The sequence below is a fragment of the Lissotriton vulgaris genome, chromosome 2_2, assembly GCF_964263255.1.
Source record: "Lissotriton vulgaris chromosome 2_2, aLisVul1.2, whole genome shotgun sequence".
In the NCBI taxonomy this organism is placed as follows: Eukaryota; Metazoa; Chordata; class Amphibia; order Caudata; family Salamandridae; genus Lissotriton; species Lissotriton vulgaris.
Genome location: NC_141688.1, coordinates 144,048,766 through 144,072,729, shown reverse-complemented (window position 1 = coordinate 144,072,729; position 23,964 = coordinate 144,048,766). Strand labels below are relative to the sequence as shown.

General features: G+C 44.0%; 1 protein-coding gene across 1 annotated transcript in view; it reads left to right on the top strand.

Moving 5' to 3' along the window:
• The window catches only part of METTL15 (methyltransferase 15, mitochondrial 12S rRNA N4-cytidine), a 757,304-nt gene that overhangs the window by 247,137 nt on the left and 486,203 nt on the right, over positions 1-23,964 (top strand). The window lies entirely within an intron of this gene.

Below are 23,964 nucleotides of genomic sequence, written 5' to 3'. Positions count from 1 at the left end.
TAGCATGTCTATTAGATTACATAGGATTGCATTTCTGGCTTGCTACGAAACATCAGCAACATTAGGTTAAAGTTGGGGCTACGCTCTGAGCTTTCAAGGTAAAGATGAGGTTCTGTGTTCTAACTTTAAAAACAAACCTTTTTTAAAAAAAATGTTATTCTTTATTTCGGTTGACAACACAACCTTAAAAGAAACAGTTTAGAATAATACGTTACATTTCTTACATACTCTAGTACAATATTTAACAATATTTGACTGCCTGAGGAAAATTATAATTAAGGAGGAATCACTATCAGCAACAGTACCTCATAGTAAGATTAACATCCATGAATCGAGGAACAGTTAATAAAGTTAAATAATTTAATGAGTTAATACATAGCTCTATAAAAACAAGGCACCAGGATTAAAAAGAAGCACAACACTAATCACTACTATCAGACCAGTTCGCCTTGTCGCTATCTTAAATTTGGACAGTACACTCTAAACACACTAAAGGTTTAAAAACAAATTCCATTTCACGCCCCACTAATAATTATCAATCTAGTTGTATTTATCATTACATATAGCACACCTATTTCAGCATACATTGCAATTGTAATAATTGGTTCGAGTACAATGTAAAGTGCAAATCAAAGTGCATTTCAGTAGCTGTTCTTCGTAAATACCAGCTATCTATTTACATTTGGTAGCCATTCCTCTTTCTAACTATCGCTGCCGATAGAAGGAAACGGCTCAAGCTAAATACTATTGGTCGTGAAGTGTCTCCTTTAAAGACTCTTTCACCATCTTTGATATGGCGGAGGCCCAGAATTTGACATATTGGTTTTAGCCATTTTTTTCTTGCATGTAAGTAAGCAGGGCATATAAATAGCACATGAGCCTCATCTTCCCTCAAGCCCATTTCACATAGTTCGCATAGGTCAGAGCCAAAACTGCCCCCTGGGCCTTTGTTAAAGTGCCATTTCGAGGTCCTATATTTTATTTGAAGGACACTGTAACGAAATTTTAGATATAATGATTTGGCCATAGGCGGGTAGATTTCATCCATAAAGCTTTCTAATTTCATATCCATTTTTAGTTCAAAAAACTTAAGTGTCAGTGTCCCCAGTTTGGAATTTTCAAATAGGGAATCTCTTTTATATTCCCAATATCTGTTCTTAAGCAGTTTTTTTGAACTATGTGTAATTGAATCCGGGTCTGACCAAAAGCTACTTAACCCCAGTTTTATGAACCAGTTTTCAATGTAAGCCAGCCATGCTAAATGCGTGGAGTTTTTTATAGACATTATCTCTTTTAACGACTCTCTGTAGTCAATTAGCTCGTCAGTGGACCACAGGCGAACCCAGTACAGCAGAGGACGTAAAAGGGCATGGTCATCAGAATGGCGAAAGTTAAGGTCCCATAAAAGAGGCATAAGGGGAGTAGAACCAGGTACACCTAAGAGCTGTCTAATAAAATTATTTTCTGGAACTAAAAAGGTGCTTTTCAAAATGTCCCCACAGTTCTGCCCCATAAAGAGAAGCCGATAGCGCTTTGTACTTAAACAAACTAATTGCTAGCGAGATTGACTTAAAATGACTATTTCTATGTTTCCTTAAAATAGGGCCTTGATACTGGACTAGTCTGATCTTTGAAATTTCTAATTGTGGTTTCCAAGTTGTTTTGCTGTCTAAGGTGATACCCAGGTATTTAAAACTTTGGACTTCCTCAATTTTTTCATTATTTATAGTGAAAATTTTATTAAAACCTTTATGTGGGTTGATTGTCATTATTTTAGTTTTCGAAGAATTGATTTCAAGTTTCTTATCCTGGCCATACAACCTACATTTTTTAAGAAGGTTCTGAAGTCCCTTAGGGGTTTGGGAGATTAAAATCGTATCATCCGCGAATAATAATGCCGGAACGGCTTGACCACACAGCTTGGGAGAGTCATGCTCGCAGCCCAAGAGGGTGTCGGGATGTCATTAACATAAAGAGAAAATAGGGTTGGCGCATCCTTGCCTAACACCTTTCACTATATCTATTTTCTCACTTAGCTCCCCATTGGGCTCTCATCTCACTCTTGCATACTTACTTTCATGTAATCTAATCAGCTGTTGAAGAATGTTCCCAGGGGCACCCATATCATTTAGCGTTTGCCATAATTTCCCCCTGGGGTCAAGATCAAAAGCAGCTTTTAGATCAACGAAGGCCACATATATGTGGGAGCTCTTTACGTTAATGTATTTCCAAAGTATGGATAAAAACCTAAAAACCTGCTCCACTGTACTGATTTTCGCTCTAAAGCCAGCCTGGTACTTTGTAAGAATAAAATGGTCCTCGACCCATGCATTAAGCCGACTAAGAATTTGACGGGCAAAGATTTTTTGCAGAACATCGATCAAACTAATTGGTCGATAGTGTGATGGATTAGACCTATCGCCTTACTTAAAAATTGTCACGATTTCTACACCCTTCCAGGTCTCCGGGATTGGAGCCCCCCGTGCTATTTTATTTGTGAGCCAGTTAATATAGGGTGCCCAAATAAAATCCTCGTGCTTCCAGAGGTCCCCGTGTATTCTATCTGGACCTGGAGCTTTGCCTGATTTCACCACCTTGATTGCTAGGATAGTGTCATTCAAACTAAATGTTAAAGGGCTATCATAAGGGGCTAGCTTAATTTGTTTTATTGCCCAATCTTCCTCATCTACTTCACAAGAGTAAAGCAGTGAGAAATGTTTAACCCAGGTACTTTCCTCAAGGAATCTATCTTTTGACTCTGTAGCCCCTTTGGTGCCTCTTGCAATGAGGCTCCAAAAGGAAGTCTAGTCATTTGACTTACACGCCTCGAGCAAATCTGACCATAGTCTTTCATCCCACTCTTTCTTAGCTAATTGGACGTTTTTTTTGTAATGAGTCCTTTTAGATCTAACAACATCTAGTTGATTCCCCTTCACTGCTTTAATAAGATCTGTTTTAGCACTTCGGCAAGCTTTGTTATACCAGAGATTTTCCTGTGGGGGAGGATGGCGACCAGGTTCTAACTTTTTTATAGCTTTTGTTAGGATTCCACCAAGTTGGGTAATTAATTCACCATGGGTTTCTATCATAGGGGAGTTATCAGTATCTGTATCAGCTAGCGGGGTCATGTGTTTGACAAAAAGTTGGTAAATCTGTTTAATGATTCCCCCGTTGCCCAAGACTACGGGCCACCTCAAAGACCTACGATTATTTGATTCTATAGGTTCAGGTGATGGTTTGGGATCTTTGCTATCCCTAATATTAGATGAGGCAAAGAGTAAATTCTGAGCTGTCAAGGAAAGTGGAAAGTGATCACTTTCTATTCGCTTATCCACCATTATGTCAACCAGCCATAAGGCCAAGGAGACTAAAATATAGTCTAGGTGGCTTGAACAGCCCCCTCTAGTGAACGTTGGCTGACTAGGACAGTCGGAGGGCAAGTGTCCGTTACATGCACGTAATCCATGGTCCAGTGTCGTACTCAGTACTTGTAGGGCACTAGTTGTGCAGGCTACTTTGTGATTTGCATCAACATAGGGGATGTTATTAGCGCTATCCTCATCCCTGTAAATGTCTTCCAAGCCCAATATGGGCTCAAAATTCCTATTAAAATCGCCACAGATAATCAACATAGGGTTGTGGCCTAGGTCCGAAATGATTTTACATAGCTGGATTATTACTTCTGATTCCCTACATGGATTATGCGGCCTGTTGTATATATTGATCACATAAAGTGACCCATTTTTTGGCTTTTTCAGTTCTATGATCAGAATATCGGAGCTATTTGAATCTATTTGTTTAACAGTAGTCCCCATTGTGATTCTGGCCCATGTCATCAAGCCCCCAGAGGGTCTGCCCCCATGTGTGTTTACAGCTGAGATAAAAAAGGACCTACCCCCCAGGTTTCTTGGAATAAAATAAGATCCCCATTGTCAAGGTATTGATGCCAAGCTGGGTCAGGTAAATTCTTTTTTATTCCTGCGATGTTCCATGAAATTAATTTTGCCTCCCTTATTCTGCTACAATAAATCTGTCCTGGAGACATAGTAGCATTTCCACTGGTCCCTGATGTTACTAGATCTGTATCTGAAGGACGAACCACTAGGCTGGTTGGATCAATCGCTCCTAAAATACGTTCGGTACCACCCTTTATTCTAGGGATAGATGTTACGTCAGTGGGCGTATTACCCAGTACCTTTGGAAATTCTGGTAGTTCTTTTCCATAATAATTAAATGGATCTGGAATGTTTAAATTAAAAGGTTGATCAAAGCCATTTGCCCTTCCCAGATACCATAGATTATTACAATCGTCCATCCTATTTTTCTCGTGCATGGGATTATTGTTTGTAGGGTTCATTCTCTGAACTAAAAGGTCACACATTCTAGGGGCATTATGTGGTCTATTATATGCCGAGGTTTGATCCCTCTTGAGTCAATCACAGTCATTTAACCCTGAAAGAACACCAAACCTGTTTTCTAAACTAATCCCCCAATCGTTAACAGGAGCACCTATGCCCCATCTGTTTGTCGTTGCATTCCACCCTGACCTTGTAGTGTTAGGGTATGTCTTGGGATATGTCATGCTTCGCTGTTTTCCATAAAAAAATTCTAAAGTAAGTGGAACAATAGTACCACTCCTACGTTGAGGGGGGAATATATTTAACAAGACATTGGGGAGTACAGCCAAGTTAGAAAAGTTCAATACTATACAATCTCCTTTTAACTTCTTTGGGCTGTTCCCTATCCAGGCTACCCTTCTAGCCATCTTAATCTCCCCTGCTAACTGTTGTTTCCCCCAGGGAGCCATCTGCATATTACCTGACAGCCAGTGCAAAGCCTTGCTTATCAGGGATGTTGAAGATTCTGATTGGCCAGGTGCCAAAGAAGGTACATTTGCCAGTACCAACACCAAGGGTGAGGCTTCTACTATGAATTGTAAGGAATCTTTTTCTAAACCTGGTGTGATCGTTACAGGTGGTCTTAGTAAGGAACCTTCTCTTATCTCTGGCTGGTTGTGTTCTGTTGCTGGTACGTGTCCAAGGGGGATAGTCGGAGCCACGTTTTCACCTCCCTCTGTCCCACTCACAGTATGCTCTTTATTTGTGTGGGCTAGATTTGAGACTAGGGTTGTTGTGTTAGCCACCTCTTCCGCTATCTTGTTCTGGGCCCCACCCAATTTCTTTACTTCAGGGGTGAGTTTGTCTATTTTTGCCATCAGCGGTTTGATGATGGCCTTGATCTTACAGGCGATCATGTCCGCTATCCTATTGAATAACTCATCATCCATGATTTGTTTGTCACTATCTTCCCCATACCCCCTACTTTTATCCCTTGTTTTCACTGGTGATGCAACCCTGTTTCTCCCTGATCGTGACCCTCCGCGATTAGACTGGATTTTTCTACATGTTCTAACCGCCCTAATTACAGGCACAGGGATGGGAGGTTCCTCTACTATTGCTTCCACCTGTGTGGGAGAATCTTCTACTATAACATCAACCTGTGACTCGGGGTCGGTTTTCTTGATCAGTTTCTGGGTCAACCTCTAAAAGTACACTTTGATTAAAAGTTTCGCTGTCACGAAGATCAGTGTCAGGGACTTTGCTGCCTACAGCCTGGGATGGTATATCTATCCATGGAGAATTTGGAGGTGGGCTCAAGGAATGGAGAATGGGGGATTGGCTTAATCCTAGTGACTGCCTTCTTTCACTATTGATTTTTCTTACTACCTGAACCAAATAATTATCCATAGTGTTAGACACAGCTGCAGGAATCTTTTTTGGCATACTGTATAGTATTAATTACAGTGCCATTTCAATACAATACAATAATAATGTACAATTTGAAAGGGTAAGACTAGATAGTGTTCCTCAGTAAGGTAATAATCATACGCAATATGTCTTACTTTAAGGGAGTATCTTTATTTCAGCACGGGCAGTATGTCGTGCCCAGTCCAGTCACGGCCTGTCTCGGACTGTCTAAGACTGTCCGCCCTTTGTCCGGGCTTCGTCCGGGCGTCCCGCGGAACGTGGAGCCGGTCCAAACAAATAGAGGATATGGCGGCCTGGGGGCGGGGCTCGCAGGGTGCGCAGGCCAGGTGACCAGGGCCATGCAGGGACTCCTGGGAGAGCGAGTCCCTCCAGCACGATTTTACCACCACCTGTGTGCAGTCAGCCCAACCGCCCCACTGCTGACCCACCTCCAGCCAGATGAAACAGCACCCGCGAAGCGGTGGCGGAAAGGAGGGGAGGCGGTAGCAAAGCCCACAGGACCACGGGGCAGAAAACCAAAGGAGAGAGCTTCAAAGATCCTCGGCGTTCTTCAACTCAGCGCAGGTAAAATTTCAAGTGTCCCAATCACAGGAGGGAGAGCATAGGTTTTATCTCGTTTGCCGGTCCGGGGGCGGGGCTCACAGGGTGCGCAGGCCAGTTGACCAGGGCCGTGCAGGGACTCCTGGGAGAGCGAGTCCCTCTAGCACGATTTTACCACCCCCTGTGTGCAGCCAGCCCAACCGCCCCACTGCTGACACACCTCCAGCCAGATGAAACAGCACCCGCGAAGCGGTGGCGGCAAGGAGGGGAGGTGGTAGCAAAGCCCACAGGACCACGGGGCAGAAAACCAAAGGAGAGAGCTTCAAAGATCCTCGGCGTTCTTCAACTCAGCGCAGGTAAAATTTCAAGTGTTATTGATTTTCACATTCATAACCTAAGCATGAGACATTGTGTCCACAGACGTGATACCTCAGTTTAGAGATATGTAGTAGATAAGCACGACCGAATCAAAGAACTGATCCATCTGGGTCTAAGCTTTGGTCCCTCATAAATTCGTACAGACTATATTTCTTGTGGTTAACTTTGGTGCATTAACCCTTTCCATGCGGCAGCGATTCCCCTGGTGTGCTGTAAACAGCACGAACAGGGGCGGGCCGTGACGAACCCCATCCATCATCAGCACACGAGCACCGTAGTGCATGACGGCTGGGGTTCGTCATCAGCATGGAAGGGGTTAATAGGAAATTATATTGACATAATTCGAGGAAACAAACAATGGTGAAAGGTACCGCATAGTTCCAGCCTAGATTGATGAAACCTCCTAGTGATCATACCTCATCTTTCACTTAATGCTGGCAAGGACCCTGGATGGGTGTATAACCTTCATTCCTTTTTCCCCAGGCAAATGTTACCTATGTTCTAACTTAATCCTTTGGAGTGAGTGATACGTACTGCCTATCAACAGATGGCATAATTTCTAGTAGGTGATTTTTCCGTTGCTACCCTGAGTATAATACCAGTGAAATCCAGCAGTTCTATTTACCTAAGCTAACTATAACGGATACCTCCGCAATGGACTTCTTATGACCTCACATATTACATCACTTATAACATGGTCAGTAAATTCACTGATGGCACAAGAAAATTTTGCCAGTGACGGTGTCTGCATTTTGGTGTTTGTAATTGTTTCTGGTGCGTCTTTATCCAGAAATATGTGATAAAATGACTATACCAATGCGATGAATAGTGATCTTAAATCGTTATGGGGAGATCTGGACGCTTTCCGATCTCAACTGTATATTACAGAAAGGATAGTGGTGGCCCTGGAAGATTAAATGGCCACACTTGAAAGAGGTCCAGACTTTGGTAGCAAGCAATGGCAAATGCAAAGAAAAGTAATTGACGAAGGAGACTGAAGCTGGAGGAACAATTTTAGATTTGTTGGTATACCGGAATGTTCAGCGGTTGATGACATCTAAGACTTTCCTGCTGCTTTGCTACCAGAGAATACAGGCCTTGAATCTATTCCCTTGTTGGAGTTCCAAAGAACGCATCAACTTCGACTACACAAGGGCAGAAACCAGATGGCGCTCATTCCGATCATTGCATGCCTCTTGCGACATCAGCAGGCTTGACAGTTTATTCCTGCACAGTGGGCATTTTAACTATAAAGGTGCTAAAAATATATATGGGGGAACTTCTCTCATGAAACCGTGATACAGAGGAAAGCATTTTTATGTTACACCCCTGCAATGTAGACATCACAGATGGCCTTCTGCAATACGCCATAATTCTGCTCCCAATCGATGGCATGCATAGTGAATTAATGGCACTTGAAGTCCTTTAACAGTTTCTGGAAATGGTAGATGGAACACACAAGGATACATCATAGCAACCAGAGGCCTCGGATGCATCAACTGCATTTGGCATTACTAGTGACCCATAAAAGAGAGACGCCTCAGAAGATACCACATTGGAGCGACGGAGAACTAGAAACCGTCATAAAGAAATGGGAAGGAAGGAAGTTTTCTCATAGTAACCCAGAGACGGGGATAAGTTTCACTTCCCCTGAAAGTCTGACCAGACGTGATGCCTGTGAAGGTGGGGACAGGAACAGGGTCATCATTCCTGTATATTGCATACTTCAGGGTCAGATCTGTCCAATTGAGGTCTCTGCCACAGATGTTCATTAGAGGGCTTCTATGGACTGTTATGAACTGATCACCGGCCACTTAGAACATGATTACACTTAGCTGTGGAAAGGCACATCCACTGAGACAGAAGGTCCAAATGTCAACTGGCCATGTTTGAGTACTGCTGATAATTGTGATGGCTTTGGCCCCAAGGGCCCATTGCTTCGGCCTAACTGATTTACTAGTGCTAGGTATATCAGAGGGTAGGAGAAAGCTCTCCCGAAATAGTTCGTTAATTTTTAACATAAGGAGATTCTTTTCTATATGGTGTGACCTAATCTTTTTAGACACAGAGTGCTACAATTTTCATTCTTGTAGCTACCTCTCCTTGCTTGGGCACATACCTGGTTATATTTCTGGCCAGGTGCAATAGTCCCCTGGCCATTATAAATAACACATACTTTCTAGGCAGCATGCGATGGATTGATCTAGGGCCACTATTCACAACATTTGGTCCTGATATGATATGATATGATAAATGGGACTTGTAAAGCGCACGTTCACCTACGGTTTCTTGGTGCTGGAGTGGGAGGGCTGTGCGGTACATAACGGGCAAACTAGTTGTGAGCTAACGAGAAAAGCCAGGTTTTAAGTGATTTTCTGAAGTGAGCATAGAAAGGGAGAAGGCGGAGTGCAGGGGGGCGGGAGTGCCGAAGGAGAGGAGCCTGGGCGGAGAATCGCAGGCCTCCATGTTTCTTACGCCTGAAGGAGCAGGGGGTGAGAAGATTGTAATTGGAGGAGCGAAGAGCACGTTGGGGAACATATCGATGTAAGAGGGAGGAGATGAAAGCGGGCCCCTGAGAGGAAAGGGATTTGTGAATTAGGCAGCCAAGTTTGAAGAGGCTGCGCTGGGCAACTGGGAGCCAATGAAGGTTCTTAAGGGGAGGCTTGGTGTGGGTGGATTTTGGCAGGCCATAGATCAACCTGACTGCCTGATTCTGGATGAGTTGGAGGCGTTGTGATGGATATGCTGGTATGCCCACATATAGGGAGTTCGCATAGTCGATGCGGGACATGACTAGCCCCAGGGTGACCTGCACAAGAGCTTCTCGGGAGAGAATTCTGCTGATTTTGCGGATGCGGCGCAGATGGTAGAAGAGTCAACAGGGGAAGGGGATGGGCCAAGTGAGAGTGGCCAGAAAGAAGAATTCCAGGGGTTACTGTGGGGACCAGTGAGAACTAACTCAGTCTTGTCAGGGTTAAGTTTGAGCTGATTTAGGTTCAACCAGGAGCTGATAAAATTCATAACCGAATGGACGTTTTGGATGGAGGATGGGGAGTGGTCGATGTTAAATATAAGCTGCAGGTCGTCAGCATAGTTGAAGATGGTGACTGATTTTTGTTGAAGCTCCGAGATGAGGGGACGAATGTAAAGATTGAAAAGGAGTGGTGAGAGCGAGGAGCCCTGCGGGACTCCACAGGTGAGACGCTTTCCCACTGAGGAGAAGGGTGGGTGGGAGACTGCCTGAACACAATCTCGCCGAGACCTCCCACATCTAGCCAGGTAATAGACAGGATAACAGCTCAACAGGGGCATGGTGGTGTACTCCTGCCCTAAGAATCTCTTTGTAGCATTCTTGAACATAAATGGTTTAACCCACTTTATCAAGAGAATGAAGACCCTCATGTAAATAGCCACAACATCCCTAGATATGGCTCTACTGCAAGAGATAAACCTATTGTAATCAGACGCAGAGAAACTGAAGGACTGTGTTTATGAAGTAATTAGTAGAAGTTATACTATTAGGCAGGGGAACCCTCTGTAGATGCCTGCCCCACTTCCCTCCCTAAAGAATGTGGCGTTGCAATCCTATTTAAACATTGCTTCAGTGTACTAAACAGAAAACTTGCACAGACCTGGTGTTTCTGCCATTGCAAGAACAATGGCTTTGATGTTAGTAACGGGATTCATTCATGCATTCAACCATAAGAGGGACGGTGTCTTCTCTTCACATGCCAGACTTATTGCAGACTACAGCCAAACAAAATTAGCCACGAGAGGGGACTGGAACCCCGCTCTGGACACTTATATATCCATGTCATGTCCACTCAACCTAGCCAATGCAACAGACAGTGCAATTTTAATGGTTAGAATAAGGGGCATTGCTAGAGTGACAATCGAGACACAACGAGGGCGGCACACATTGAGGGCGATACGCTCGCATATCAGATCAATGAGCGTGCAGCATCCAGAGCCAGAGCACCCTGAAAAGTTAACTTCCCAAGTAAACTACGCGGCAGCGCACGGAAGAATCCGTAGAACAGCATTAGGTCCAAAATTACCCACAACCGGAAAGCAAGTCCTTGAAATAGAATGACGCAATAATTATGGTGAAGTCCTCGGACACCCTGAAGTAGGTGATTTTAACCACCCCCGCTAAACCCAGCAAATACTAAGGAATCAACCCTGCAGCTCTGCATACAAGACTGATAGACGGAGATACCCAGCATTACATAAGCATTAGATAAGACACACAGATCTGGACCCTCGGCCTTCGCACAAAAGTAAACAACATATACCAAGTGGAAGCCGGTTGCTCTCAATATTAAGCCACGCTAACTATAGTACAGAACAAGGCAGATTTCCTGAGGAAGGCGACAGCCGAAACGCGTTGAAGGAATAATTTCTGCATTTACATTAAGTTTCTTACAATGATTATGTGGTTATTTTAAAATAAGCAACTATTTATATGATAATTTTTGTATGTTTTGTATATGATAATGTCTTTGATAAACAAAAAAAGTATATATATGAGCAAAGGTATAATAAGTTAAAAAAAAGATAGAAAAACAGAAACCTATAATACTCTAAAACCAAAATAAATAAATAACATCAACCACAATTATATGAGTGAAGAATTATTTACTGCTAATACACATGTCTAAATCACTCTCAGATTAATAATACACGAAACCCGGTGTGCACTTTCCCTTTAAAAAAAAAAAAAAAGTACTGTTTTGCTTAGTCACGTTGATTGATGGAAGGTAAAAATTGGAACCTTCAATCCATAATGGAAATCGTAGAATATAACTTAGCTTGGGAAGAACCTTGTGGCACAGACATCACTTGCCGAGATGGAATTTACTTTCTTAGGTATTCTGGGATAGAAAGACAGAATGGTGACGTGAAGTACTAGTTGGTGGCTGAGTGGGCACTGGGAAACATGCTTTGTTTACGGTTTGTGTATTGCAGACTTCCGTCGTGCCTCTGTGCTGCAGCAGACACAGATGATTTCACCGCCTGCAGTGCAGCACCAAATTAAAGTGTGCTGCAGTTTTAGGTGGTAAAATGCCGAGGGCAAGGACTGGACTATGGAGGTGATGGACTGGAGATCTGCCTTGCTTAACAAATATATTAATTTTAATAAGAAAGTAAAGTGATTTACCACTTGTCCCTGCCACCCCTCCCTCAACCAGCTGAGCCTCTTCTGGCATCCCAGCGCTTGAGACGGCAATGCTTGTGGTCTGTGCACCTAGAGAAAAACATAATGCACCCATTTTAGGTACTAGATTAGCCACCATAGTATTTATTTTGCTCAAGGTACAATAGCAATGCCTCACTACTGTTAGGTTAGCTATCTGTCACTATCTTCTTCTATTGAAAGTATTCACTTTAGGAGGTTTGTGTTACTTTGTTTGCTGCTTGACAACATGTAAAAACCAGGCAACCATTGAGTCAACCAAAAACCTTTTTCTTCCTTAGGGGTGGGGGGAATAATAAGGGAAGGGCATAAGGTAAGGTTACTAAAGGATAAGAAGTGAATGCAAGGGACAAATGGCGTTGGTTGCGGTATCACATTCCTGCCATGCTGCACTGTCATGGAAATTGCTAGAATAAGACCACATTGGGGGTCCATGATCGTGCTGACCACTCTTATCTTCCTTTGTATTATTTGACTGCTTGATCAAGAAGCCACCAACATGTTTAGTGACTAGAGTACTTGGACCTGGCTGTGATCCTCTTTACGTTATCAAAAATCTTTCCTCCTCATAGTACTACACAAGTTATAGAATAAGACATGTAAAAGAGGGGTGAGGGGAATCTAACGGAAAAAGGGAACAGGAGAAAGCTACAGACAGGAGACAGTCAACTATGGAAATGGGAAATATAGAAAACACAGGGAAATGCAGGGATGATAAACAACATCCAATTAGAGTTGAAAAAAACCAGTAAATATACACAAGGGCATCATATCAGCAGTGAGAATAGAAAGTAAGAAATAGTAAGCATGACTTAGAGGGGGCAGCAGGACCAGCTGCAGCACGGGTGGTTGTCATCTCCACAGTTACGCTACAGCCCTGGTGGTGGTGTCAGCCAGCCCAGGTGCCCTCTTGCTTTTGGGTGCTTATGAAAGAAAGAAGATAAGAAATAATGATTGGGGGTACCAATCTGTAGAAAAAAATCATATTGACAGGCACAGCATTGCACTTTTTAAATCTGATAGCCTATTCCTTGTTTCATAACTCCCCTAATGGCTCCCCTAATGATCCGGCCCCTGCCTGGGTCATATCAGAGGGCCTGACAGCCTTGGAACCTCATATCAGACACGTCCTACAAACCTCCTTTTCCACTCAGCAAGTCCCTAGGGAGTGGAAGAAGGCTATAGTACTGCCAATAAGGAAAAAACCCAATGTCAGCTTGGAGGTACTAGAAAACCTTAGACCCATTTCCTTATTGCCGTACGTGGCGAAGGTAGCCGAGAAGGTGGTTAATGCTCAGCTCACGGAGCACCTGGAAAAATGTAACTTACTACATCCCTCGCAATCAGGATTTAGGGCGGGCTACTCTACGGAGACGGCCCTCCTAAGAGCCACTGAGACTCTAAGAGCAGGGGCAGATGCTGGTCACACAATGGCCCTGATCATGCTTGACCTAAGCGCAGCTTTTGACACCGTGGCGCATTCCATCTTGCTACGGTGTCTGAACGAAGCTGGGGTCGTTGGTCCTGCGCTGGGCTGGCTGCAATCTTTCCTTACTGAGAGATGTTTCCAGGTTCAGCAGGGGACCTGCCGCTCAGGGGAGATGTCATTAGACCAGGGAGTGCCTCAGGGCTCTGCTTTGAGCCCCACTCTTTTTAACTTATACATGGCCTCTCTGGCGAAAGTTGTACACTCTTTTGGGGTGGAATTAGTGTCGTACGCTGACGACACTCAGCTGCTGATCTCCCTATCACAGAGTACCTCCAACACCCCTAAAAATTTTAAATCCTGTATGCAGGCATTAGCAGAGTGGATGGATGCCCATTGTCTAAAACTCAATGGCTCGAAAACAGAGGTGCTGGTGGTAGGGGGTAAAAGCGAAAAATGGTCGGATGAGTGGTGGCCTTCATGTCTGGGCCCTACCCCCATACCATGTCAGGAGGCCAAGAATCTGGGAATTTGGATGAACCCCTCGCTCTCATATGAAGGCCACATAAGGCGCCTTGTGGGCAAATGTTTTGGAGTCCTAAAGACCCTAAACAAAACCTTAGACCTCCTCCCTTTATCGGCCAGAAGAACACTAACGCAGGCACCAGTGACCTCTCGGTTAGATTATGGCAACATTCTGTTCCTTGGGGCAACCGAGGGCAGCATAGGTCGCCTACAAGTCATCCAGAACTCCGCCGCCAGACTGGTGTTAAGAAGACCCAGGAGAGCTAGCTCGAAACTGGCGCTGGATGCGCTTCATTGGCTGCCGGTGAAGAAGCGTGTGCTATTTAAGTGCCTCCTTTTTTGCCATCGGATTGTCTGGGACAAGTCACCGACATATCTGAAGGAGCTAGTCAGCCGATATGAACCTACCAGGACCCTCCGTTCAGAGGGTACCGGTTTGCTGACAGTCCCCAGGATCAGGAAGGCGAGAATAGGTGGACGTTCCTTCGCGCTACTAGCAGCTCAAAATTGGAACAAACTACCTCCTGTGTTGAGACTGGAGGGTAATGAACTGCGGTTCAGGGCTCTGCTCAAAACACACCTATATACGGCATAGAGTCTGGGTTTTCTATGCTGGTTTCACTGGTAGCTTAGCGCGGGGACACGCCGTGATGGCGTTACTGAGCGCTCTATAAGCTCTTTATTATTATTATTATTATTATAATCCTTCACCTCAAAAAATAACATTTTGAACTAGTAATCCATTCCAAAGTATAATCTTTTCCTCTCTGCCCCCTTTTAATGAGTCAGGTTGGTCCCCATTTGCGTACTGCACATCAGGAGGATTTTGACTATGAGTTACATAAAGCCACAGAGCAGAACGTAATGTACATAACACCCCTGATGCATTACGATTGTAAGATTGAGTGACATGATTGAGGAGTTGGCAATAATGCCTTAAATCAGCCCAAGCGGGCACCTGCCTAGCCCACACTGGAGCAGAATCCTGACAGTATCATTCACTTGTCTTCCACTCACCCTCCTATGTTCCTACCTTCCCACACCCTTCCTGTCAGGCTAGCACCATGCACCACTACTCTATCAAGGGTTTGTGTTGTTAGAAATTGGGTTACTGGTTGATGGGGTGTGAGCACTGGTCAAGCCGCAAACACAAGCCTAGTCAGGGTAAGGCCCAAGCAACCCCAAATTAACCTGCACTGAACCTCCTGGTAGCTTGGCACAGAGTATTTAGGCTTATCTTAGAAGCAATGTGTAAAATATTTGCGCAACATTTAAACTGTAAAACAGTAAAAACACCACACAATAGAGCTTAATTTAAGAAATAAAAAAGATCAAAACGACAAAAATCCAATCAGTGGAACAAAATGAAAATTAATTTTTAAAGAATAAACTGTAATATGGAGCCTAAATCATAAAGTGGCAACCGCTGCTATCTGATCGCGCTGGCCTCGGGGAAAGGCATAAATTCAGACCGACTGGGATGGAGTGCGGCCTGGATACTTGCCCAGATTAGTCACGCTAAAGGTTCACCTTCTTAAGTTTTGTGCCAAGAGTCCTGTTCTTGTTAAAAATGTTTCCGGAGCCAGGGGAGCTTTGCAGATGGTGGTCGGCATGACACGAAGAGCAGGGACAGGTGGACTGGAGCTTCGTATTGCCGATCCCTTTCTGGCAGGCTATGCTTGCTCTTCAAAGAGACGTAGTTTGTGGCGGCTCGCACTGATTTTCTGTGAGAGTCGCGCAATTATGAATTTAAAAGCTCAAGAGCCACACCATGGGTCCAGGACCTAAGAGGTAACTCTGGGGGGGGGGTTAGGAACTTGCTGTGTTCAGGTCCAGGAGCTGTTGGGGAGCCTGTTAGGTACCTGAGACTCAGATTAGGAGTACGACAGACTAGCCCTTTGAGTCACTCTGGGGTCTTTGGTTCAAGGTGGGTTGCAGGTCGAGTTCTTGTTCCCCAGGCAAGAGGGCAGCAGGTAGTAGGTCAGCACGGCAACGCAGCAGCTCCTTCAGAGTAGCAGTCCACTGGGGTGACAGTCTTTTCAGCAACATAGCAGCATAGCAGTCCTTCTTTCTTGCAGGACGTGGGACGGAGCGAGGCACTTTTTAACTCCTTTTAAAATCTTATTTTACCAAGAACTTGAATTTGTAATTTGAATTGACACTGTTATTCGGAGCACACTTGCACTTCCACTTGCCCTCACCTGCCACTGCATCAGCTTCCATCCGGCAGCTTCCTACCGCCCCGCTCTCGGGTCCACCACAGGTTATCCTGATTGCGTGTAGGTAGCAGTTGGCAATTAGGAGCTTCGTTTCTGGGTAGGAGGCAGGGGGAGAAGCTTAAGGTCAGCAGTCTAGCTGCTGGAAGCTACATAACGTAATATCATTCACGGCGGCTATACCCCCTGTCCGTTCTCCAACAGGCAAACTCATCTATGCCCCTGAGCATCTCCATTCTCTCAGAGGTATTGCACTTGATTCGTTATGTCCATCCAAAAACAATAGCACCTGTCCACACTTCTGTTTTGCATTCAGACCATCTATTAAAGCCCAGCCCTCATGTAAGAAACAGGCATCTTATAGAATTCTGCTTTAAAATTGTAGATCTTAGCCGAAACATGCCACTGAAATCGCTATGCTACTAGAGGACGAGCTCCCTGATGTTTTATTCTTAACCGAAACTTGGCTCAATAATGATTCTGACCCAGTCCTTGCACAAACTCTTCCTCCTGATTACCTTATCCAGAGGTTAGACCGCAAAAGCGGTAAAGTGGGGGAGATCGCTATTATATATAAGGACTGATTCAAGTGCCGCCTTACACCTGACTCGTTATCTAATTGTGAGAACTTGGCTTTCTCAATTAGCTTTTCACCTACCTACATGTTCTCGGGCTCATTGATCTACTGTCCACAAGGAGCACCTGGAAAATTTCTTAAAGCATTGAGTGAAACTGTTGCCAATTTAGCCAGTTCCCTTTTTAATTTCACTGTATTAGGAGACCTCAACCTGCCTCTAGATGACCCTAATAGCTCTGTTGGGTTCGAGTTAGTTAGAAATCTCTTAGCGCTCCAGCTTGGCCAAAAAGTTTTGGGAGCTACTTATATTAAACGTCATCTGCTGGACCCTTACCTTCACCAATACTGAGCAACTTTTGGACACTGGGACGCAGCTCGTTTCATCAGAGATGCAGAGAAATAGAGAGACGGGCGTTTTCAATAAAAGGATTTTATTGAACAGTCTTCTTTCTCTTGCAAGTAAAGGGAACTGCTACAATCGTGATACTGGTTGCAAAGTATAATGCGTACAGCAGGAAGAGTATTATGAAAAAATACTGTGAAAGCAGCGTATGGTTTCTAAACCATAGATAAATTCATACATAAATGACAAAGGCTAAAAGTACTCAAATGTTGCTTCTAAAATACGCCTACCCCAATGTACCTAACCTAAGTCTAGTACGAGAGAAGAAGTAAGCGAGGTGTAGCAAAGAATCTATCCAAGATTTCTCCTAGGGTCTAATCAATTCCGTACCTTGGTTTTAGAATGAGGGAGGTCTGGTATCTCTGTCTCGGGACTCGATTTCCCAACACCCCGCAAGGGGAGCTTGGAATCACTGGAGCTGGATTCTCGCCGGGAGAAATGCAGCCTCTCGATCAGTGCGTCAGCTGAGGGTCGTCTTCCTTCTTGACTTGCTGTAGCGAGCTGTGTCGGGCAAGTAGATAGTCAAGCTGCTCCGAACCACCGTGTGTTTGATAGGGCAAGTGTAGGCATATTTATACCTTGAAGGCGCCTAGTTTGACGTAAAGTTGGGAATAATAACGTCATCAAAGAACCCCGGGGGAAGGGTAGTTCTTGAAAACTCCATGAATTCTTTGGACAAATCAATATTCAAGCAAGGGGATGTCCCTAACTGCTTAAGCCAATTTTTCCAAGAAATCGTTGTGGCTTTTTGGAACAAGTGGAAGTAGCCATGCCTGTATTTGGACTGCAAGGGCTTATGTCTAAATATGGGTATGATTTCTATGCCTATATAAGGGCAATGTGAATTGTACCTATATAAGGGCATGAATCGGTAAATTTTGCTCGAATCCTAAAACCCTATACAACACTTCCAAGCCAAAATTAAATGCGCACAAGCTGCGTATTATGGAGGAAAATTATTCTTGTGTCCAATTCTCAGCTGGAAATCTTTCGCTTCGCTAAAACGTTCATTAAACCCCTCTTCCCACAAGCTACCACTGATGGAGCCCTTGCCCGGTGTTATAACTTGGCAGAATTCTTTTACAATAAAGTTCACTACATATTTCTTACCTTCCCTCATGCCACCACTCACAAGGACCTGCCCCGCCTTGGATATGTCCCCCTTGGATATGTCCCCTTCGGGCATCCAAGCAACGTTGGAACATATTCCTCTACTTGATCTTAATTCCCTAGAATCCATCCTGGCCCATGTTAAATCAGGATCGGCCAGGGACTCAGCCCTTCGTCATGTGCTGAAACTAGCAACTGGCTCAATCCTCCCAGTCCTCCGCGATCTGATTAACACCTCCATCTCCTTGGGAGTGGTTCCTCCAGCCTGGAAATTGGCCATGGTCAAAGCATTACTTAAAAAAACAATCTTGAGCCGGAGTACCTGGGGAATAATCGGCTTATCTCCCTCCTCCCGGTGATTAGTAAAATCCTGGAGAGGCATGTTAATTCAGTGCTATCCATATTTTTAGAATCTAATAACTTGCTTCACTCCTCACAGACGGGTTTCCGGACCCTTTGTTGTGAACGTATCTAGGACCCTAATTAAATATCCCCGATTTATGCCCTTATGTGGTTATATTAATCATATCCTTATAAAGGCATAAGAATCATATCCATATTTAGTAATAGCCGATGCAGTCCAAATACGGCAAGGCTACGTCCTTAGACTCATAGAAAGTACGAGTTCTTTAAACAAACCAAACCTCCAGCAACCTGGGAATTCCCCATACTTTTGTTTTGATTTGTCCTATAACTCCTGCGAGTCTGAAAGAACTGCCAGTTCCTAGTGACGGTTCTTATTGACGTCTTATGTACAACCTTACGTCAAACACGGCACCTTCCAGGTATAAATACACCAGCATTTGCCTTAAGCAACACACAGTGGTTTGGAGCAGAGCGGCTATCTACTTACCCAAAGCTCAGCTGATGCGAGTGCCGAAGGAAGCCGACCCTCCCATTTGACGCACTGAGAAAGACGCTGTCTTTTCTCCTGCTGAGAAAATCCAGCTCCAGTGTTTCCAGTCACCCTTGCGGGTGACTGGGAGATCGAGTCCTGAGAACGAGATACAAGACCTCCTTCATTCTAAAACCAGGGTACGGAGCTGATTAGACCCTTAGAGAATTCTTGATTCAGATTCTTGTCAAAACTAACTTAACTTAAACTGCGACTCCCTTACTCCTTCCCACGTACTAGGCTTAGGTTAGGTACACTGGGGTAGGCGTATTTAGAAGCACCAGTTGAGTACATTTAGTCAACTTTTATCATTGTATGTAATTGTATATATTTTATCCGTTTCAAGTATCATATGGCTCAGAAACCATATCAATGCTTTTACAGTATTATTTCATAATACTCCTTTTACTGTACGCACTTTACTTTATGACAAGTATAGCAATTGTGGCAATTCACTTCTCTTGCATGAGAAAGAAGACTGCTCAATAAATAACACCTTTCATTGAAAACGCCTGTCTCTCTATTTCTCTGCACTCTGGTGAAACTAAGTATGCACAATTGACTGAGTGAAATAGTTATCTATTGTTTTCACACGACTCTGGAGATATACTCCTTATTCTGGAGGGAGCAAAGTTTTCATGTTTATGCAGTTGTCAGAAGCTAATCCCTTCTTGTCTAATCAGGGAAGTTAACTCCTCCCTGTTCATTCGAGAAAGTTTCTAGTGACCTCTGAGCTAGCTGGAATACCTAATTAAGACTAACATATTCAGTAGAGACCTAGTCGACCTCAGTCCTACGTCTAAACTGCCGTTTATGTTATTCCAATGCGCAGAGCCTATTGGGAATATAGGAACTACACTGCATGGCGCCCAACGTTTGGTAAGGCGATAATCAAACGCAAGATACTAGAGTAACTCAGTCGTGCTTTTTCACACAGACCCCTTTTTCCCGTAAAAACTCCAATTGACGTCTGGAGTGGGTGAAAGGTTAATATCCGCCAAAACTTAGTAGAAAGAGATTCCTATGTATTAGTTTTCGGTTTAGTCAACGTTGAAGGGTACAGTGTTCCAAAATATTGTGCACCTAATCTTTGTTTCCTCAAAACTTGCTCTGCAAGAAACTTTCATTAAACAATGTCAAATCACGGCAACAACAACGAAACCGGTGGAGCCGCAGTAGATGCGAATCAACCGAGTGCAGACCTTACAGAGTTTAATGAGGATAACGACCCGGATGCAATAATCATCTCGGTCAATATAAGAAAAACCATAACTATAAAACTTATAGAAAATGGAGTAACATCAAGAGGTGGTACAGTCGTATTTGTGGTAGAGGCACATGAATTTCGGCAGACAGAGGTATTCTCTTCCTAGATACATTTTCCAGCAGCATATGCTGTAACACATGAGTTCCACTACTACAAAATAGCGGAAGCTCCAGAGGAATACTCTCCTTTCGAGGAAGTTGAAATTCCACTAACATACCAAGAGCACCTGCTGTGGTTTAATGGCGCCCTAAAACATCAAAATCACACTAGGTAGACCAGGAGCCACATGGCCTGTTCTAGCCAGCTACACACCACACCCCGACATTGAAACAATGTCAGACAGAGACAGAGAACTTTTAGTTCAGTTAAAACAACTAATTAAAATACATAGACAATTGGTCCAGTATGTCATGCAGACTTCAACAGTCCAACCTGCAATTAAAATTCCACAAAATACCCCTCACCATGGGAACACAAATAAAATGACACCACAGAATATACAATCATGTCTTGGAAAAACATCCGCAAAACTGGAACAAATTCCATTCTGGTTAGCTCAAAAAATCACTCAGATAGAGGCAGTATTTCGTGTTACTACCCCTCATGAAAACACAGTATTCTGACTATCTGTCTCCCAATGGGGATCGCACCACATGTGGAGGACTGTGACACTTGGGGTACAGTTTTTGCTTCTATCCATACAAAAACACATGGTGTTCCGTTTATGTACTAAGACAGATTCAAAATTAATACGGTCCAGAACCTGTTTTAACTCTGGGTATGAAATTACTGAAAAGACTTTAAGCAGGTCTCGGCTATATTATTAGCCAACATAAAAGGAGAAGCAGCATGTGTGGCGATCCGCCAAAAATTGAAAGGGACGGATATAGCAGACCAACCTTTTGAACTTGCTAAAATAATTGAAAAATACTATGAAGAATTAGGTAGAGATAGCTTGGGTGGTAAATCAGTAAAACCCCAACTAATTGAAAATCCTGAAAAGACTTTCATTAAAAATAATCTCAATTCTCAAAAGAAGAAGTGGGAGGGTAATAAACAAACCTCTCCCAGAGAAAAACAGTTTCAGTCCAGAGAAAGGTCCCCCCCAACGAAGAAATAGATCTCCAGAAGGGGGGGGCAAGTCTCCACAACGGGAGCCCTCTGAAAAAAGATACAACCTTAGAAATAGGGATAATTTGAAAAAACCTGACAGATATCAAGATATTGATACACGTCCCTCTCGATCTTTTCAGACTTCCTCAAAGAAATCGGAAAGAAGAGGACGGTCAGAACACAAAGAAGAGCACGTCAAGTCCAAAGACAAGGAACCTGCTCATCAAAGTAAAAAATTACAATTTCCCAGAAAGAAGGTAGCCAGTAATAAAATAAAACATGCAGAGAATCCTGAGGACACAACTGAAAAACGGAGAGTGGGCCCAGACAATGCTAGACAGCGCAGCGGAAGTGACCATAGCTCGCAAGCTCCTGGTGAATCTTCTGGAGACAGTGGACACGTATGAATACATTCAAGTGGAAACTGCAGACACCCGAGTGAGCGTGCCCCATAAACTATATGAAATAACATTACTATAGAGGGATATAAAACTAGGAAAATAAAAGGTCTCTTTTGGGAGAATCTAGCTAAAGTCTATGATATCCTTCTAGCAGAAAGGGACTGGCCACCAGAGTTTGTCAGGGAGTGCCCACATGGCGAAGAAATGATTATGCCTGCCTTCTCAAATCACATTCCAATTCATAAAAAATACACATTTGCAAGAAAATGGGCAGTGGCCCACGCCCCTGCATTATATAAAAATCATGTAGGGTGGGATGAGGATTCTCCTCACCATAAAATCCAGTTAAAAAATCAACCTACTTCACAGAGGCAGTATTTATTTTATTTTATTTTATTTTATATTCTTATAAAGCGCCAGACTAGACCCCCGAAGGTGTATCTCTGCGCTATTGCTGCAACAAAGAGAGTTCTGATTAAATTGTATGTCCAAACTAAGGTGGAAGGCTACAGGGCGTTATTTGCTAGGGAACAGATAGGTTTTTAACATTTTTCGGAAAGTCAGGTGACTAGAGAGAGATCTTAATTCCGGGGGCAAAGAATTCCAGAGTATTGGTCCGGCATGGGCTAGTGCCCGGACGCCTTGTCTGGTCTTTTTTACTCTGGGTACTTGCAGTAACTGCTGATGACTAGAGCGCAAAAGGCGCCCTGGAATGTAGGGCTGGAAGATTTTGGTCATGTATTTTGGGCCCTCCCCTATCATACTCTTATGGATAGTACATAGCGTTTTAAACTGGACTCGTTTCCTCACTGGGAGCCAGTGGAGTATCATCAACAGTCGACAAGAGGGTGTCCTTGGAGGGGCATTCAGGATAATCCTAGCAGCTGTATTTTGGATTACCTGCAGTTTACTGAGTTGCTCCTCGTTGGCTCCAAGGAGCAAACCGTTGCAGTAATCAACCCTGCTGATGACAGGAGCCTGTACAAGCGTCTTTCTGTGATGGTCCGGTATGTAGGGGAAGACACGTCTTAGCATACCAATAGCCCGAAAGCAGTTTCCAGTAACTTGATTAACATGGCCTTTAAAAGTAAGTTGCTGATCAAAAAGCACTCCCAAGTTCCTGACTGTACTCTTGGGAATGGGGACAGGGCCCAGCTCTAAGGGCCACCAGTCAGATGCCCAGTGTGTCGCCGCTTGCCCAAAACACATGACCTCCGTCTTCCCTACGTTACACTGCAGACAGTTAGATGACATCCACCCTGCAATGGCTCTCATGCCATCTGCAAAAGATCTTTTTATTGCAGGTGTAAGGTTTTTGAAGGGCAAAAGGAGTTGGGTGTCGTCGGCATACGACACTGGGGTGAAGCCGAAAGATCTTGCTAAGTTGGCTAAGGGGGCCACATACACATTGAAGAGTGTAGGACTCAGGCACAAGCCTTGTGGCACTCCCTTGTTGAGCTCCCTAAGAGTGGATTTATGGGAGCCCAGCCTAACTTCTTGATAACGACCAGTCAAAAAGCTCTTCATCCATGCCAGAGCCTCTCCCTCTACACCCACCTCGCCTAGGTGGTTGAGGAGCACCGTGTGAGACACCGTATCAAAAGCGGCGGAAAGGTCCAACAGCACCAGAATCATTGAGCTGCCATCATCCAGTGCCATTTTGATGTTGTTGGTCACCGTCTGAAGGGCTGATTCTGTGCTGTGGTTTGGCCTGAACCCTGATTGCGAATAGTCCAGGCCGTCCGTCGCCTCAAGATGTTGAGAGAGATAGGTGTTCACATGTCTCTCCGTAACCTTGCCCAGGTAAGGTAGGAGGGAGATAGGTCGTAAATTGGAGAGGTCTGTCCATGGGGAAGATGCCTTTTTTCTAATCGGGTTCACCACCGCCTTTTTCCAGTCTGCTGGAACCTGACCTTTTGTTAGTGAGATGTTAACCAAGTCTAATATGGGAGGTCCTAGGAGGGAAATCATGGGGCCAATCATCTTGGCAGGAATAAGGTCACTTGGCGACCCTGATTTAATTTGGCTGCAAAGGGAGAGGAGCTCTGTATTAGTAATTGGGGGAAAGGATGTTAGGAGTATTTTATTGTTGTTTGTTGCCAGGGTCAGAGGATAACCATTGGTAGTTTTATTTATAGCGCTGTTGGC